This window comes from Uloborus diversus, chromosome 6, assembly GCF_026930045.1.
Source record: "Uloborus diversus isolate 005 chromosome 6, Udiv.v.3.1, whole genome shotgun sequence".
Classification (NCBI taxonomy): domain Eukaryota; kingdom Metazoa; phylum Arthropoda; class Arachnida; order Araneae; family Uloboridae; genus Uloborus; species Uloborus diversus.
Window position 1 is genome coordinate 58,242,844 of NC_072736.1, and position 15,752 is coordinate 58,258,595.

Sequence of the window (15,752 nt, forward strand, 5' to 3'; positions counted from 1 at the left end):
TGTATTTTGGCAAGTCATCACTTAATAATAGTAAACACGCCAAGGGAAATGACTTTCTTGGGAGCACTCCACGTGGTATTTATTCTTAAAGTCATTGATCGGGTTGTCGCTAAGGTGCGTTGATAGAGTGAGTCAGGGGTGGCTCCAGGCCTGGAAATCTGAACGACAGCCCTGGGACCAGCGCGACTCGGGGTTGCGACTGATTTTGGAGTAAAGGTGTTGGTGTAGTGGGTCGAAGATTTAAAATTCCAAGAATCGGAGTCAGAATCGGTCATTTCCTCTTCGAGATCACAATCTGCCATAGTTGCAGAGTCATAGAGAAAGTCGGACTGATTTTGAGACAAAGGAGTCGGAGTCGAAGGCCCTAAAAATGCCTGAGTAGGGGTCGGTCTTTTTTCTTCCGACTCTGCAGCGGTCAGCGGAGCATTACACCGACTCATTGTTACTGGCCTGATGTAAAGAAAATTAGTTCCTTCCCGTTATAACTAATTTTCGTCATTTTTAAGTTTAAAAAGAGAATGTTTGATCTAAGTTCAAGACTCCAGGCGGTGATTTGTTATTGTCCATTCCAAACACGTGGTTGATATCGCCAAATAGCGTATTTATTTATTTGCATCGAATCTACGTTTTCCGTGAATGCAGTATAGGTTGTCTAATTTCTGGGAACCATGTGGGCTGCAAAAGAACGTAAATATATGGCTTATCATAAAACAATTATGCAAGTAATTTAAATATTATGACAGAGAGTGTCTTGACTTGATAATTTCTCTTGCAAAAGGGAAAATCAACAATCTTCAAGTTTATCGAATGCACTTGTTTTTCATAATCATAAATCACAAATTGAAGAAGCAAGTCCATTGATGAAAATCGTTTATATCTCGATTTATGATCATATTTTTTTTTTTTTTTTTTTAAGAAAAGCACTTTTTACACACACTTTGCAAAAGTGACTGGAATGTCGACACCAAACTCTGAGACAGTTGTGGGCTTTGATTTAGTTTGCCCTTTGACGTATGTCTCATCAGATCTAGTGTCATCAAAGCTTTCGCAAAGAGATTCCTCTTCGATTTCGCAACCCTTTGAGGAATAAATATCGTCTGTAAAGGACGTCTTCTCTCATCTGGCAGCACAGACTGCGCGTCGTCGTCGAGACTCATCGGTCAAGGTCACCCCGACCATCTTCCTTTCCTTCTCACCTAGAACGTAATCGTTTTCCACATCAAGCCAAAAGCAGCACAATCGGCTCCGTATAAATTAACGCAATCATACGCACCGAATCCACTGCGGCACGTGCCCCTATATGACGGTTTCGATGCTCCATGCTTAACAAGCAAATACATTTGAAGCTATGCTTCTTGTGGGACGTTGTGCTGTCTCAAGTGAACTGGTAAAAAAAATCGACATAAAATAGCGTTCCACCTCTTACCTTCGATGCGGCATGTGCAAAGCTTTCTTTATATAATATCGTTTAATAATTTATCTAAAGCGAAGCTTCCATGGCGTAATCAACTAGTGCGTTCGGCTGTTAAACTGTTGGTGGTTCAAGCCCACCCGGAGTAATAAGTTTTTAATTTTGTATTTCTTGATTTTTTTAAATACTTCTAGGGGTCATATCAATTTGAAAACTTGTATGTATACTCTAATCAACGGATACTTTAAACTCGAGAGAATTCTTAGTTAGATCTCATTTTTGCATTGGACGCAATATTAAAGGAATTGTACAAGAAAAATCAGGACACTTTTTAAATTTTTCAAAATGTGTAGTGTAATTTTCAAAATCTGGTCCTTTTTTTTTCTTTTTCCTTTAAATTTTCAGTTTCATTTCAATTTTTTCCAATAACCTCTTCTTTCCCCTTCTATTTCATTTTAAATAATAAAATAAAATAAATAAATAAAAAATACATGAATACGTTGTTCATACCCCTACCGTAATTTGAAAATTTTGAATCAAATGGCGACTCGACAGCTAATTTGAAGCCATTGGTTAGGGGTAATAAATTCGTTCAGCATAGTTCCTCGTTTTGCACTGCAAAAAGGTTCCGAATAGTTACTGATTATTTCCGTAGAACGTTTCGAGATTTCATAGGTTTTCTTCTATTTCTCCGTAAAATTAAGTATCTTTGCAAAAAAGATTCCTGAATTGCTGCAAGTTGCACGAATGCAGATATTTCACTGTTGTAAAAAACGTTTTTAGCTACCAGTTTAAAAATTGATTGAACGTGTTTCTTAAGCACATGGGCTTCAGTTCGATTATGGCCCGTCCAGATTGACAAAGCTACGAGAGCAAAGAAGTCACTGGATAGCTGAAATTTTGCAAGACAAGAATTGCATTCGGGGAAGATAGTTGTTCCTTACTTGCATTCTGTCTCAGCTTTAGCCATGATTGCATTTATACAACTGGCGCTTTCTTAGAAAATCAGGAAGCCTACTTAAAACCTACCAAGTTATCGTAAAGGTTCCAGAGACATTACTGGTTTAACCGGAAAAATTTCTAAATTTTTCAGAAAGTTTAGAGGATAATTTCAGAAAGGTTACCGAGATTTAGCGGAAAACTTTCCTGATTTTCGCAAGATATGTTACTGGCAGAAGTTGGTGCTGCCAGTTTTTTTCCTAGAACGTTTCTGAATTGCATTTTGCAGTGCAAGCAAAATTTCAAAAAAAAAAAAAAAAAAAAAAAACAGCGTATAATTGGCTGAAATTTATCCAGCGTAGCTACTAGTTCTATGTAAATGTAACTTCAATACAAAAATAATTTTTCAATCAATTAATGAGCTAAAATTGACTGATAGGTTAGTTGGCAAAATGTACCAATTACCAATCACTACCGATTTTGTAAATGCAAGTATTTTTGCGAAAATGAAGATATCAGTGATTTAGCGAGATGAAAATTTCGCGAATTTTATATGAACATAACCGAAAGTTGAAACATCTGCCGCGAAAAAATATTTTACTTGGCTTAAATTAACACGATTAAGACGGGTTTGCGAAAATTAAAGCTTCATGAAAATGCGTTGCATCACTAATCTAAACCCTAAAGTTAAGATTAAAGTCCCTTTTTTGAAGAATTTTGATTAAAATTCATCTAACTTATTTTTAGTTAGTTGAAGAATTTTTATTAAGACACTTTTTCCATAAGGACAAACAAAAAATCTGTTGGGAGCCCTGAAATAGATTTAAAAAAAAAGGAATATCAGGACCAAAAGCTAAAAATTGGGACAAATCAGAGCAAAATATATTTTACCAGGAAAACCAGGAATATCAGGACAACTTCGAACTTCGAACTCTGTCTTTGTAGAACTTCAATTACGAGAGATAATAATAAAACACCATGCATTTTTGTTTTCGTAATATTGGAGTGAAAACTTACTCTCATATAAAATATTAGAACCAATCGAAAGAAGAAATTTTTCGACTTATAAATGGAATTTATACGGAACTTCCAAATTAGAACTGGAATTATACCCTATTTAAATAAATTTTTAGTACAATTCTGAGCTTTGATTCACACGACTGGTAACGATTTCATTTTTGGCCAACACGGAGAGATAGCTCCATAATATGAAAATTTTATCTGTGGTTATTTTCTGTTTGTTAACAAATAAAATAGTTGTAACTGATTTAATAGGAGGATTTTTAAAAGATTCTCACTTTTCCCTCTTTGATCTGTTTTTGCGACTATCAAAACTTATTAGCTGTGACTAACTCATTTCCCGTGTTTTTGAATGTTATCTAGAAATCATTTTATTGTATTTCAGTTTTATGTGTGTTCTGACTGCAAGATTCATCTTAATGTGAGGGCGTATTTTGCAGGTTTTTTTTTTTTTTTAAATCTTTAACTGAATATTAATTCTTGTAATCCAAAATCATGATTTATGTCTTGGATTTTCTTGGTCAACGTGCACACACCGTATTGAGATTGGCAATACATGTTGAAATCAAGTGCTAAGATGGTTGACACCCCTTCTTTGATGAGCCATTGTTCTAAGGCCATAGAACATTCGTCTTAAAAGAAATAAATAAATACCTTTGTGAGACAAAGTAAATGGCAATAAACAACATTATGACGCACAAAATTAGCAGATTACTGCAGATCCATGTTTTGGGGCTACGGGGAACTCTCCTTTTCTCAATGCAAAATAGTAAGCATTTTGCATTGTGGATTGAGCAATTTGTAGCTTTTACCGGATATCTTTGCATCCAAAAGCTCACTATATGGGTTCCCTGTAACCCCAAAACACGGGTTTTGCAGTAATCTGGTAATTTTGTGCGTCATAATGTTGTTTATTGCCATTCATTAGTCTTTGTCTTTTTTAAAGATAAGGTTCCAAAGAACTTCAGCATTCGTAGTTTTTAATTGTGTTTTACATTCAATGGGGCACAGAATATTTTTTCAGTTATTGTACTCGATTCTGCTCTTACACAGTGGCGTCCTCACAAAGATTTACCTCCAAGGAAATAATGGAATAATTTTTGACTCACCCTCCAGATGACTCAAAATAGCACTCTCAGGTTGAATCACAAAAGGAGAAAAGTAAACAACACCATGACGGAAAAGAAAAAGTGCCACCTCCTCTCTATAAAATGAGAGTTACTTATTTTTGTCCATTTTTGAAATCGTGCCAAACAAACAAATTTATTTACTCGCAGAACATATAGTTGCATTACTTTTCTGTCGCTCATCAAAAGCTACTCTTTTCAGTTTCCTCTTATTCCTTGTCATAAAAAAGGAAGCAACTCATTGGAATAAAAGCCCGCCAATAACCAGAGTTAAGAGTTCAGCGAAATTACCAAGTGATAATAACAAATTATGTTAAGTTCATCCTCAGTATAATTCATTAATAGTTATTTTGTAAAAACAATTTCGACACCAGTCAAATTATATCTTAGCTTTTGTAAAAGAAGCAGTCGAAACCTTTGCACAATGAAATGAGTAAAAATATGACAAGGTGTATATGTTTACAAATAAAAGCATTTAAAAAGATTAAAAAAAAACTCTGCAAAAACAGCTCATCTTTGCTTTTGTTGGAGAATTCAGTGTAACATGATTCTTGATAGCCTGATTATGCAGTATGCTAAAGGTATTTGGAATCAGGTACTCTCGGCATCAAACGTAAATTCCTAGCGCAATTTCGCATCGCGAGAGCCCATCTGGTGGGAATATGGGCCACAAAATTATCTGTGCCATTGATATGAACACCTTAAGGGTGGAACATGAAAGGCTGGATGCCATATCTGGAGATAGCACTATGTCTGCGAAAGGCTAAGGTCTCTTACAAAAACCCACTTGAAAAAAAAATGTAAAAAAAAAACAGTCATAGGTCGAAACATTGAAAGTGTTATTCCGTGATGCATAACAGAAACCTGAAAAAGTTACTGAACTACGCAGTGAGAAGTGTGCACAGTAGAAAAAATCAATATAGAAAATATACAGCTAAAAACAGGGGCGCACACAGAATTTTTGAAGCCCATCACAAATGACATTTACGGGGGCCTCTCCATATTGTTTACCTTTGCGCTCTATATATATTTCACCCCTCATTTTAAAAATTTCGGACTCCCTTCAGGTTCGGGCTCAGGCCAACAGGTGAATCACCCCCCCCCCCCCCCGCCCCGTGCACGCCCTTGGCTAAAAATAGTAATTTTAATGTTTTTATAATACACTCTCTGTTTTAAAACAGACAAAATGAAAACGAAACACAAATTCTAGATTTTCTCTCTAATATATCTTTATCATGAGAAATTCTTGAGTTAGATCGGGTTTAAAAAATATCATTCATGTTTACACTATGTAAAAATTTAAAATTAAATAACCTTCTTAAAATATCAGAAATAATAAAAAACGCAAGGAATGTCCAATACGAAAGAAATTTCCGGGAAAAAAAAAGAAAGAAAAAAAGAAAAAGAGGAGAAATAGATAAAAATAAATGAAGCATTTTACACGCAAAAAAAAAAAATAAATAAATAAAATAAAATAAAAATAACTTGAATTCTGAAATTTTGAATTCAAATTATGTTTTTCGCAATCACGAGTTGCGATAGGACCCTGCTCATTGGCGGCTATTGTTTCTAGAAACGGCTCCTGTCCCTCCAAGCCAGCCCCTCCTCCAGGGCGGTTACGTGTGCATAGTTTCGTGTGTGTGTGTAAACCTGTGTGTATGCACGTAGGCGTGTGTATATGCACGTGGGTGTGTGTGTATGTGTGTAAAAGCTTGTGTATGAGCGTGTGTGTGTGTAGACCTGTGTGTATGTACGTAGACGTGCATATGTATGTGTGTAAAGGCTTGTGTATGAGCGTGTGTGCGCGTATATGTGTGTGTGTGTGTGTGTGTGTGTGTAGGCGTGTGTGTGTGTATGTGGGTGTGTGTATGTACGAGCGCGCGTGTGTGTAGGACATGGACGCCATCGATTAGGAGAAACGGATTCCAGAAGGCAGTGCTCAGAGTCGCGCCTGCAGAGGCCGGTGGGCGGTGTTGCTAGTGTACCTGGTCCAAGCTGAGAAAGGAACCAAACGCCAAGGACGGTCAAGTGAGAACGATAAGCAATCGTGATTGCTCAAAAAAAAAAGAAGTCGATAGTTTAAAAAAAAAGAAACAATTTTTTCCTAAATAATTTAGCTTTTATGAGTTTTATTCGTCACGCAGTAATAACAGGTTATGTGACTCGCTATCTACCAATCACAAAGCAAATAAAAAGATATAACACTAACCAGCTGTAGGAAAACAGCAACTTTGTTAGTTTAATAATGATGATAATAATAATAATAATAATAAATTGACTAATAATATGGATGATGATTCCGCCGCATGCAGGTAAAGGACCGTTGCTGTAATTTTTTGTTATCGATTCTACGTTAGTTTTACTGTAGAAGCTTGCTTAGTACAGTAAAACCTGTAAAGTTGACCACCCTTGTAAGTTGACCACCTGTCTATGTTGACCGATTTTGTCAGGAACAGAATTAGTCCTATCTCATATAATGAAGGAAAACCTCTGTAACTTGACCACCTCTCTATCTTGACCACTAATGTTCGTCAAATTTGGTTAGGAGTATTGTAAAAAACCCTTTGTAAGTTGACCACTTGGTTTATTATGTCTTTTTTTTTTTTTTTTTTTACTTTCTTCAGCAAATTATTTTATTTTATTATTTATTTATTTTTTATTATTATTATTTTTCATAGCTTTCCAAGAATGTTTTTAATGCTTTGATGACGGAACAGCATTTTACTAACTAAACAGCAGCATAAAGCTTAATGCTGCTCTTTATTCTCCAAACTTGTTTTTCATTTGTTGTTCTATTTGAGATAGTTTTTTGTACTCTGTTCAATGAAAATAGGTGTCAGTAGTAAAGTTCAAAGTCTTTTCTTTCAGTTGAAATTGTTGTGACAACACAGGAACTGTGCTAAAAAGAGAACGCCCGGATCTATACATTTTGATTCCCCTGCAACAAAATATGTAGGGCCCATACCAACAGGCCAGAAGTGTCTCTTAGTAAAGTGAAGAAGTCTTAGTAGTTTTTTTTTTCTATTTTTTCTTCAATTTCTAGGGCCCTTAGCCCCTTTAAGGACGAGGGCCTCTCGCACTGCGGGTACGCAGATCTGGGCTTGCTAATGAGTAAAGTTACATGTTTCTGGTGCAAGGGATTAAGAGATAGGACATTTTGATTTTGCCTTTATGAACTGGGAGAGTCGAGCTTGTTGCTCTTTGTGCTATAAGTTTTACATAAAAAGGCTTCAAAAAGAGCTGAACTTGAGATTAATAAAAAGTATGAAATATTAAATTTAACTGAAAATGGAAAAAGCCAGAGAATATTAGCTGGCATATAAGGAATTTCTAAAACTAAAGTGTCTAATATAGTTAAAAACAAGGAAAAACTAACAAAATTATTTGAATAGTATTTTTAATTATTGCTTCACTTTCAATAATATTAAACAATGAAAATGAGTTGAACAGAAAGAGTAAGGGTGAATTCCTCAAAAAATGAATACATAGTGCAAGAAATGACAAAAAAAAAAAAAAAAGTATTACCGCCCTTTATAAGTTGACCACCTGTCTAAGTTGACCGCCAAAGTACTGCACCGCGAGTGGTCAATTTACACAGGTTTCACTGCATTTAGTTTCCACAGAAAAAAAAGCGCAAAAAACTTCAACATTTTCCTATTGGTAGTATTAAATCCAAAACGCGTTTCTTCAAATATCTAGAAAACTTAGTTCTGCTGACACTGCCATTTACTTACAAACGACATAATAATAACAATAATAATATAATAATAATTACAAAAATAATAATTGGGACAACAATTTATTTTTGATTTCAAAAGACTGTTGCATTTTTAGTTCGCTGCCCATTATTATAATTAAGTCTCTCATAAAAAAGCTCATCTATCGTGAAACCATTCAATTTATAGTTCAGCAAAATTTAATAAAGTTATGATTTTATATAATTCTCTCAATTATATTCAGTTTGACTTCCATATACTTTTAACTAGCTAAGCTAAGTTTGTTAAAATTAATAATAATAACAATGATGATGAAAATGTAATAATAATAATAATGATGATAAAGTAATAATAATAATTGTTGTTCTTCTTCTTCTTATTATTGTTGTTGTTGTTGTTGTTGCTGTTATAATAGTAATAATAATGATGACAGCATTAATGATAACAATGATGATAATGATGACGATGGATAATATTAATGATAACAATGATGATGATGATAGTAATAACAATAATAATGATAACAACTAAAATCGTTCTTCGGTTTAGAAGATAGTTGTCAATTTGACTGCCCAACATTGGACTTAAAGGTTTCAAAAAGAAGTTTATCGTGAAACCAATCAATCTGTGCGTTTAGAAAATATAAATGAAGTATTAGTTTTCTGCATCTTCTCAGTCTGATGACCACTTGTTTTATAAATAAATATTTCTCTTACTGAGTTATGCAAGTTAAAATTGATGTTCTGAAAAACTCGTGATAAATACTTCAACAATTATTGACCAAATTATACAAATGATGAAGGGAAAAAAAGTCATCTATGTAATAATAATAATAATGATAGCAACAACAACAATAATTGGGACTAAAAATATGTTTTCCCTGAAAAATTCAGCTTAAAAAACTTAAGTAAAAACCTACTATTAATAAATGTGCTTATTATATATTTTAGTAGCTTAAAAGTTTTTTTTTTTTTTTTTTTTGTTAAGTTACTTTTTTTATTTAATGTGAGGCTAAGTATTGTTTACGTACTAGTTTAGATTAAAGCTGTGAAGAAATAAATGTACCAAAGAATTTCCGTCGGAGAAAAATAAGCTCACATAATAAAAAAAAAATGAAAAATCAGAAAGTTTCAAAAATTGAGCGCCCTTCTTTTTTTTCCAGCTTAAACACAAAATATTTTTACACTCGTAACTGTTTACCTACTGTTACACCCATCTCCGACTTCCGGCTGACAATTATTTCGCGAACGTGCTAGCTCGAAATATTTTCTCACGTGGTTTAATATCCACTTTCCTTTAAAAAATAAAATTCTGCACTTTGAGTAACCACTTCTCGTAAAAATCACGTGTCGATTTCAGCTGTGTCCTTGATGTGATTTTGTGTGTTCTCTTGACGATCGAAAGTTGGGGAAAAAGAGAACGCGCGGGAACGAGAGAGAAAGAGAGAAAGACTTTTTTTCTCCTCGAACAGGTGAGCAAGATCGTCTGCCAAGGAATTCCTCGGAGCTCCCAGACCAGACGGCAGGTGACCTTCAGCGACCTTCGTGGGTGGAGGGAGAGGGTTGATGAGGAAAGGAACGTCCTCGCCTCTCCTCCGCTGATTCCACGATCAAAACATGCAGGCGATCTCTGTTATTACGAGAACGCATACAACAAATACGCAGTAACAGCCGGTATTACTCAACAATTAACTGATTGTTTGAGAGTCTGCCAAGAAGCAGAGTTGGCGAGTCTTGAATCCTGCCATTTAATTGTTGGGACCGGAGTCATAGCCAAATGTACAACCAGCCCAGACTTACCGGAAAATTGCAAAACTGAGCGTTGCATTGTCCTAAACTCAACCTTGACTCAAACTAAACAAACTATCATTTGCATGAAAATCATATGGCAATTTATTACAACTCGTATTGTATTTAAAAAAACATAGCCACAAAAAATAACGTGAACCCTATCTTAATGTTTTGTATAGTAGGGAAATGTGGGGCAAAGTGAAATGGTGAAATAGTTACATCGTTTTTAGCACCACTTGTCTGGTAATATTTTAACTATGAAGTACCACATGTAGTCTACTCCAGTCAGAAAAATATATCTCTGAAGATGAAAGTATATGATAATGCAAGCAATTTTCAAAAATTGATGCTCGTATTAGAATATTTTGTTGTAAGTTAAAAATTATTTTTGTCATCATAAAATCATGAAGTTTTTATTAATTTAACATTTTTAATATGAACTGAGACCTACTAATATTCAGTGCAGTATATATAATGAATTAATATTAAGCTTATTTGTGTTTTAAATGTTTTGTGCAATTAGTTAAATGCATGCGGGACAAAGTGGATGGGGCAAAGTGAAATAGTTCATTTCGTTTACTTATTCAATTAGTTTTAAAATTCCTCATGCATTCATTTTCTAATTAATTCATTTGATTTGATTCAGTAGAAAATTCACTTATTTATTCAATCATTCACATATTTTCTTATTAATTCACTATTTTATTCGCTCATTTACTAATTCTACTATATGTTTATCAATTATTTTGCTTCTTTATTCCTTTATTGTTTCGCTATCTATTCATTTATTCATTCAGTATTTTAGTTACTCATTCATTTGATCAAAACTATTTTTAATAATCAATTTAAAAATATTTCATTAGAAAAGTATTTTATTTTTCACTTTGCACCGTAAAAAAACAAGGGAAATTTTCCCACCAGAAATAAAAAAGAATGTTTCGATGTAGGTTTTATTATAAAATATATTGTTCTTTCTTTATGTAAAGTCAATTCAGTAATGGTGGGTTGGAAGGGGAGGGCTAAAAGAACTATGGCCCCCTTCTCTAATTTGGTCAAAACTTGTAAGACATATTATAAGGATGCACCGGATAGTGATTCTGCCGGATACCGGATTCCAGATATCCTGCGTTCTTCATTTGCCGGATTCGGATATTCGGTCCGGATATCTTGCGGATATCCAGCTTTACAGTTGCTTTTAGTTACATTGCTTGTCCACATAATTTTATGTAATGCTGCATCAAGATAATGAATCGAACTTGTTTCACACATTATTTCTTTAAAAACATATTATTATTAAATTGTTTTATTGTTGACATTTATCTTTACAATAAGCCATAATTGTAATTAGACTTGCATGACTTAGAAAAAAATAGTAAAAACAAAATAACCTTGTTACTGTCCAACCACGGATTGCATGGAATTTCTAAACGTCCAGATAAGACGAATCTATGTGAATAAGGGGGAAAACTAAAAATTTGATGCGCCTATTCCACTCATTTGAATAAGACTCTGCTTCTGCAAAAGCTGACATCGGTAAAAAAAAAAAAAAAAAAAAAAAAATCATAGATTCGTCCATTTCCGGCTGTAAAATGGATGTTGGTCTTTCCATACAATTAGTGATGTAAAATACCCGGGTATTTATTTTTAGGGCTAAATACCCAGGGTATATACCCGGGTATTTATTTCAAAAATTTGTATTCAATTAAAATACTTTTTTGTATGTATTCTACTATGTATATATATAACCAATCATATAAAAAACAATAAATTTTTGCCCAAAATTGTATTTTGATCACATATTTAAAGAATTATTGTGTGAAACAACTTAGCAATCAAATATGATATTCACATTAAATGTGTTGGATATGCCTCATCAATGTTGATAGCCAAATTTCAGATATAAAAAGTAATTCTACAAAATGTAAAAAGCTTAACTGGTTACAAAAAAAAAAAAAAAAAAAAAAAAAAAAAAACATCATTTTTTTAAGGTTCTTGTCTTTTATAACCCAGTAATATGTCCCATGTCCTTGCATGACATCAAAATGTAACGAAATGTCGCTCAATTTGTTATTACTATTTATTTACCTATATATTTTGCGAAAAATTCCACCAAACCTAGTTCAAGTGTTCAGGCGTATTCTGCATATCATTTTCTCATTAAGCCTTAGATTTCATTAAGATTTTAATTAAAAAAATTATCATACATAAATTTTTATATTTTTAATCATTCCTTTTTTGGTTTATGTTTTTAAAAAAATCATCATCTTTTGATACCACCTAAATTTTTTTTGCAAAATGCGCAATTCCTAGGGGATTTACCCTGCCTTCAGATAAATACCGGGGGAAAAAATATTTATCTTCCCACCCTACATTACTAATTGGGTGTATTAAAAATAGTTTGAATAAATTTTCATCATGAAGTACCGGGGAGCAAATGCAATTGAGCAAGGCAACAGAAAACAATATTTTGATTTATTTATTTATTTTTTTTTTGCTTATTAATGTGAAAACTGTTTCTATATTTGCCATGTTATCACTTAAACAGCAATAAAATAAATAACATCATGGTTTTAATAACTTCTCTGTTTATTCTTCCAAGTTCATCATTGAATTGCTAATACTTCTCCAATTATGATATTGAAATGAAAGATTCTTTGGTTCACGATATGTTTCTTTCATAATTTCATCAAGTCTTTCAATTAAAAATATTATAAACTGTGTAATACATATGTATGTATCAGTTTTACCAATTATTTCATATTAAGATTTTGAAAAAAAAATTCCCATTCACTTTTTGCATTTTTTTTTTTTTTTTTTTGTAAAATACCCAGTTTTTGGGTATTTACCCAGGCATTGGGTAAATACCCGGGTAAATACCCCAAAAATATTTACCTACCCGCTGGGTATTTACCCGATCCACATCACTACATACAATCCGTGGTCAAACAGTATAAAGTAATACATTTTCTTGTTTCCAGTTTTGTAATGACATAAACAAAATTTTGCTATGAGATTATTTTTATTAAGAACAGTATACACATGTAAAAATTTTCCTACATTTAAGTAGAAAAAGAAAATACTAAAACGGGCAGTCTTCACTTTTTTTCACATTCTTTAAAGGTGCAAATTAACATATTAAATTTATTATTAAGAGCAAGAATCTGAGAGAGTGTCTCGCTTGTAATTTATGCCATCTCAGATTTTCTCCAAAAAATTAAAAAATTAAATTACTACTTATCTTATTAAAAGCCCAAATCCAGAATTTTTTGTTCTGAAGTTGAGTTGTTCAGTTTTGATGGGCCCCTAAAGATCAATGCGCGGCAGCAAAAATTGAGCGGATTTTTAAGGCATGGAAATTGCTTTGAGCCAAAATTGTTGCCGAGAAAAATTTGCCTCCAAATTCTTTTTATGTATGAAAGATAGAAGGTTCAAACTTTACAAAATGAATGCTAAATTTGTGGTAAGTTGTTGCAGCAAGGTCAATGAAGGTCCTAGTGGAAAGTGGCATTTTGGATGGTTTTTTTTAGCATTTTTGAGGTCTAAAAACAGATTGCATCAGTTGCCACGGCAAAAGTCCTGTCGCTTGAAAGGTAAGTATATGCACTTTAAAAACATGCATAATTAACTGAGGCAAGTTAAATGTGCTTTTCGATACATTAGGCCAAAATAGGGAAAATGTCACATTTTACTGATATTCGAACTGTCGTAACGCCTTGCGCGAACAACATATTGAAAATATTTTTCGCCCTTGTTATGCCCTATTATTGATCTTACCAGAACAGTTAATTCCATTGAGGCGAAATACTTTTAAAAATTTTTAAAAATTAATAACTTTGCTTATTTTTGTCGTCATGGTTTTTGCTTCTTCATGCTACTTGCCTAAATTACTGGTATCATAATAATCCAGTTTGCAATACAAATTGATATTTTATTGTTCTGTGACACATACATGAAATTTTCGACAGTCATTTAATTTAACAAAAGACATTAATAACATTTAAATTTTGTATATTTAAGTGCAAATTAATTTAGTCAACATTTTCAGTGTGTTTATATTGAAGGTCATGATGCTGCTTTAGCAAAACATGTCTATGACGCATTTACATGTAAAGGACGTATAAAAAATGCTAAAATTTAAGTTATTCAAATTAATATAGAAGGATGTTCCATTGAAAGAATTAAAAAGCCAGATATCCAAACATACCATTCTATTAAACGTAAAAATAATGGTATGATATTCAGAAAGTATTTTGAAATTGGTTCAAGGAAAGAAGTTACGTGTAGCAACTTGAACTTTAACTGCAGTTTTCAGATAATTTGGCTATTTAGCTCAGAAAAGAAAAAAAAATTCGACAGAAATTAGAGCCGGAAATATGTATGTAAAATTCGTAAGTTTACAGTTTTGTTCTGTACACGACTTTACTTGCACATTTGAAACTGCCGATGAATTATTAATTCATACAGTAAGAGGCGCGAATACAAAATTCCTAAACTTCTCTTAGGGATGAATAAAGCTAAAAATATATTTGCAGAAAGAATGGAGACCATTACAAATAGAAAAAGCTACCCAATTATCAACTCTTCTGAAAGTGCTAATGCATCGAGTAGCTATACAATGTTTTCAAGTCAGGTTTCACAACATGGGTGGGCACTAAAGCTAAAAAAATAAAATAAAAAAAATATACACGCAGCTAAACCAAAACCAAATTTTTTCTTGAGTGATTCAACAAAGGAAAAGAAAGAAAATATATGTACAGCTCATAATACAGTAAAAATGATGATATGTTTGACTGTTCAGTAGGGTGGGCCGAAATTTTTTTTTCTATTTTTGGATAACGTGCAAAAGTTGCGTAGTGAGCTAGTTAACACTCACAAAAAATTTCTTGGATATTAAAAAATGTCTAGCCTGCCCAATTTTACACTGAAAAACCGAAAAAAAAAGAAAAAGAAAAAAATGAATTTTGCTCAAATTTTCAAAAAAAAAAAAAAAATCTAAATATTTTGCTGGAATGCAACGAAAATGTTATATAATGAGTCAGTTCGAGCCCATAAAATGTTTTATTAATTTTAATGAATATTTAACCGCACCTTTCTGACAACAAAAATTGAAGAAAAATGAAAAAATATTGGATTTCTTCAAACACCAATATGAGTTTTTTTTTTCAAAATTTATTCATAGACTGATTACTTAAATCGCACTAATTATCACAGTAATTATTATCACGCAATAGTATCATAGATTTTCTAAAATTACATATAGAGAGAATGAAATTTTGAAAAAAAAATCTACAAATTTGATTTTTAACACCTCACGCATAATGTTTATTATATTTTCGAATAATATTGTCCCTTGTTATCAAATGATGGAAGTTCTTTCCTAGCTTGAAGTTTGGCACGAATATATACATCTCGTGCATTATTCACCTCAAACTCTTATTGCAGCTTCGGTTATTAGTTTCATACAACATTCCACAGCCTGCGTGGTCACAAGGAAATTTCTCGTAAGTTAACTCTGTTGGCTGTTCTTTGCACATTTCGTTCAAGTCTTGGTCTTTTAGATGCATTGTAAGAGGTATTTCTCTTACAACACAGTTGGCCCAATCAACTAAATCAACGGCTTCAAAATTGAGTTTAGAAAGCTTAAAAAGTCGCCCACCATCTGAGCTCTTCGTCTTCTTATTTCTAGAGTTGAAAACGCGCCCAACTGCTAATTCCCGAATGTATTTTCTAGAGTCAAACAACATTATCA

The 15,752-nt window shown here is 32.9% G+C and overlaps 1 protein-coding gene across 1 annotated transcript in view; it reads right to left on the minus strand.

Moving 5' to 3' along the window:
- Positions 1–15,752, minus strand: part of LOC129224706 (follistatin-A-like) — a 173,359-nt gene that overhangs the window by 68,050 nt on the left and 89,557 nt on the right. The window lies entirely within an intron of this gene.